This window comes from Parasteatoda tepidariorum, chromosome 3 (genome assembly GCF_982258835.1).
Source record: "Parasteatoda tepidariorum strain Cologne lab strain chromosome 3, Ptep-v5.0, whole genome shotgun sequence".
Classification (NCBI taxonomy): Eukaryota; Metazoa; Arthropoda; class Arachnida; order Araneae; family Theridiidae; genus Parasteatoda; species Parasteatoda tepidariorum.
Genome location: NC_141757.1, coordinates 106,482,739 through 106,487,712, shown reverse-complemented (window position 1 = coordinate 106,487,712; position 4,974 = coordinate 106,482,739). Strand labels below are relative to the sequence as shown.

Sequence of the window (4,974 nt, the reverse complement as noted above, 5' to 3'; positions counted from 1 at the left end):
GATGTCAGAAAAACTTAATTAATAAAGTCACAAAACATTTTTCCAATTAATTGTTAACAAAATATGTAATAAGTCTTCAAAATATTGCCACTTTTTATTATAGAGACGCTGCCCGACCTGGGGCACAACCACCTAGAGTAGAAGGCCTGGGAGCTTGTTTGTGACGTCACGATCAGAAGGCAGAAAAGAGCGTTGCTGTTTTCTACCTTCAAAGTGATCAGAGGAGGTTGTGAAGATATGAGGATAGTCGATTCCTTATTAGTTTTATTCGATTTATTGTTTTTTCTTTCATTTTTATAAGTTAAAAATAAGAATCAAAATTTTTTATGATCTAAATAATTGTGTATATATAATCCTTGCCTTAAAATAATAAATGTAAAATGAGCCAAAAGACGGAAAAAATCATGATGAAAAATAAATAAATTAACTCAGTAATAAATCTTAGATTAGTTTTTAAAAATTTTTTTGGATTACTTTCATAAGATTTAATCCAAACCTTTTTTTACGAATAAATTTCTATTTTAAACTATTTTAAGAGTAATCAATCATATTAAATAAATATCAATTGATTAAAAATAAAAATATTTTCCTAAGAATTGAAAATTATTACTTAACATTCATTGATGGAAACAAAATGTTATTGAAAAGAACACTTAAGAAAATAAAAGCAAATGTTTATCCTTTATAAACCTTTGAAATATTTATAGCCAATTTATATAATTATTCTGAATTTTTTTTACTTACTGCAGTAAATTGACAAATTAGCATCTGTCGGTCTAATTTCTTTCTATGTTCTTCTGTTTTACATACATGTGTTAAAAATGATTTTATGTGAGTTATTAAATAAGCTGAATCATTACTTTGATGATATAGACTAGAACATTATGAATGAGGTAATTAAGTATATGAAGATTAATTTTATCATAAAGTATAAGTATGCTTTAAAATAATGACACAAACATATATATAGAACAAAATCTTTATTTAAATCAGTGAAGAGAAAATATGTATACAAAAGCAAATAAAATTTTTAAAAATTTTATTTTCAAACATATATCAATTATTATATCATTACTTGCAATTTCAAGATTACTATACTTCTGAAGAAAACATTGTAATTGTCATATATTTTTAAATGACCAAATTTCCAAACATTTTATTTTAAAACATAACGCCATATGGCAAACAAAAATTTGGAACCTTGAAAATTTTTTATTTTATTAATATAATTTCATTATAATCATGCTTGCAAGTTGAGGAAAAAAGCCAAGATTGAAATTTTTTTCTGAATAAAATTTCCAACTTACCACCTCGACATAGTTACATATGCAAAATATCTAGAAAGCTTTACCATAATATATCCAATTTATATACTGAACAAAAAATATTTGTCAACCTCTTCCTTTAATAAAATAACAGAAACATAAAAAGTACACCAGTATAAATAATGAAAGCAATTTTTACTTATTAAATTATATCATTACTTGCGATTTCAAGATTACCACACTTCTGAAGAAAACATACTGTAATTGTCATATATTTTTAAATGACCAAATATCCTAACATTTTACTTTATCAATATAATTTCATTATAGTCATGGGTGCAAATTGGGAAAAAGGTCAAGACTGTAAATTTTTTCTGACTAAAATTCCCAGTATACCATCTCGACATACAAGACAGCAAAATATCTAGAAAACTCTACCATAATACATCAAATTTATATACTGACCATTATCTATTAATCTCTTCCCTTAATAAAATAACAGGAGCATAAAAAGTACACCAATATAAATAATGAATGAAATTTTTACTTATTAAATTATATCATTACTTGCAATTTCAAGATTATCACCAGTATCTATACTTCTGAAGAAAATATATGGCAAATGTCATATATTTTTAAATGACCGAATTTCCAAGCATTTTATTTTAAAATATAACCCCAGAAAGCAATCAAAAATTTGGTAAAAAAAATTCATGGATAATTCAAAATTTCTGCTTACATACTGTATTTTACCGTGTATGCTAATGAAACAATCTTTTACGAAAATGCTGACAGTTGATAAAACTGTTAATATACTGTAAAAGCAAAACAATAAATTACTAATGATTGTACAGCAGGCAAATGTATAGCCCTACATTTTATTTTAAAACATAACCCCAGAAGGCAAACAAAAATTGGCTAAAAAAATTTCATGGATAATTCAAAATATTTGATTACATACTGTATTTTACCGTCCATGTTAATGAAACTATCTTTTTTGAAAATGCTGATAGTTGATAAAACTGTTAATATACATGTAAAAATATAACAGTAAATTACTAATGATTGTATAGTAGTTATTAAATACTTTATCATATATGAACCATTCAAATTACCCGACACTTTTGCTCTGGTAACAACATATTTTAAAAACTTGTTGTTTATTCGAAGGAAGAAAATGAAAAAGGATAGTAAATTAAATAAAATATTGAATGAAATGCAGAAATTTCTATACATAATCTAAAATATTCCACTTACTTTTTAAATACCATTCTATACTTTAAATTAAATCTGGAGTTAAATAAATTGTCAACTAAATTTTCCTTTTCGAAAAAAAAAAACACAAATATCTCGTACTTATGGAACTTTGAACTATATTTAGAGGATGATAAGAAATATATACTAGCGAAAACAAAATTGTAGTTTTCTTATGAGATGTACCACAAAATATAATGTAAATAATGCAAGTAGTTGCCTTACATCACCCAATAATTAAAACTAAGTTAAGTTTTAAAAGTAAACAAGAAGTTCATGAAAAAAAAGACTATTATTTACAATGCAGTTTTAAAACTTTTAAACATTTTAGATTAAATTGAAGCTTTTAATTCCTATGACCTTCCTATTATTTATTTTACAATTTATGATAATAATTAAATATTTATTTTTAAAAGTCTTGACGTAATTAATCATTTTACAATAAACAATAATAATTATATATTTATTTTTAAAAGGGGTGATGAAAAACAATCTACTTTTGGAAAGCAAAAGTGATAATCCTTGTTAATTTAAACATTACAATAAATCTTTAGAAATTTAAGCAAATATTCTTAGTTAAAAACAAATTATAAATATTTTTTGCATAAATGAATCACATAACAATAGCTGCAGCTGTGTGTCTTGTAGAAACCAAGATACTGACTTTTTAAGATTATCATCATAGTTCCCTGGGCACAAGATAAAGCAACAAACTTAAAACCATGCTTGATGCCTGAAAAATAAACAGACAGTAAGACTCATGGCTGAAACTAAAATATTAATTTATCAACATCTACCTTAATTTGTCATTGGAATAATGAAAATCAAAAAAAAATTGTTTTACTTCCCAAAAAATATGTAAAAATTTTTTTCTTAGTTATCCGAATTCTTAAATAAATTTTCTTAAGTTTTGGTTAACATAAATGAAGTTCTGCTACATATAGTTAACAATCTCTAAAATAAGCGTTCAATGAAATAATTTATTTACTAAAATTTTCTTGATTCCAAATACTTCTTCTAAAAGTATTTTAACAGCACGCAAGAACTATTAGTAAACAATGACACCAAACCTTGATATAGTATTAAAAACTAATATTTTTATCCCCAAATATTGGTACATTTAGAAATTCTTCTATATTAAAATTCTTCTCAGGCATATTAGATTTAGTAGCTAAATATCAACAAATGTAAATTCTATCAATATTCATAAGCTAAACATATCTGGTACTTTTTACTAAAATGTGTTTAAATTTAATTACTACCAATTACTAAAATTAATATATTTTAATATGCATTCTATAAATCTATAATTCAAACATACTGCAATGTATAATTTATAAATTAAGATATATCACAATTCTAGGGCTATTTAAAATCTTGAGCAGAAGCACAATAAATATTGTACTAACAATTTCTAAGTCCATTTCAATCGCTTAGTTTCATTTAAGATGCTTTAGCTCATGAAGTATGAATAAAAAACACAATCGAATGCTTTTGTAATTTTATATTTGAATACTAAATTAAGTTATTTCATAATTCAAATGCAATTAGATCAGGTAACACGTATAAATACATTAGAGACTCAAATAACGAGTCACAACATAACAACAATTAAAGTTAAATTAAATACGTAGTTTCAATCTGAATTCAAACTTAATTTACAACATATTAGAGATAAATATATTGTTATCAAACATAACACTTTAGTAAAATAAAAATAGCATCTTTTACTTACTTCGATATCTCTTTAATCAAACTTTATATGTTGACAACATTCATAGTAAAGTAATAACGTTTACGTCCAGGAATGGCGTTCTCACCGAGGAGCTACCCGCCTACAGACGCTACCTTCTGATCGTGACGTCACGGGGTTGAAATCGCTCAGCCAGCAGGCCTTGACCTTCTAGTAGGTGTTGCCTGGGGGCATCAGAAAGGTCTCGGATTCGAATCCAGACAAGGCATAAATGTTCTTTCATTCTCTGTACTTTATGTCCTTATAGTTGGCCCACCTCTCTGTACTTTATGTCCTCACAGTTGGACCACCTACGTTGGCCCACCTAATTGGGTACCCCTAAAAGAGTGGCCAACAAATACTGATACCTGAATGACGAGTGTCAATCGGGTGATAAATCAGGTAATCGGGTGAACATTGAAAAAATAACTATAAAGGGTAATATTGATGCGTTCGTAAATTATTAATGGTTTATTAAGGAAGGAATGATAGAATTATTATTAATGATTCGAATGCTTCTGCGGACACTTTACTCTGGACCCTGACACTATAGGCTTCAGTATAAAGGCATTATTATAATGGCATTATTAAAAAGCAAATATAAAGGCATGTATAATGGCAAATATAATGGCAAATATATAGCATTATTAAACAATAACTTATATTTCTATTTCACCCTCACATCTAAATGGAATCCTTTTATTATAGAACAGCGATAGAACC

General features: G+C 26.1%; 1 long non-coding RNA gene across 1 annotated transcript; it reads right to left on the bottom strand.

The window, feature by feature from the left end:
- Window positions 1–963: 963 nt before the first annotated feature.
- Window positions 964–4,397, bottom strand: LOC147814137 (uncharacterized). Its single transcript, XR_015432681.1, has 2 exons — window positions 4,255–4,397; window positions 964–3,252 (listed from the first exon to the last, which is right to left on the bottom strand). It is a non-coding gene; the product is annotated as an uncharacterized LOC147814137 (long non-coding RNA).
- Between the last annotated feature and the right edge of the window lie 577 nt (window positions 4,398–4,974).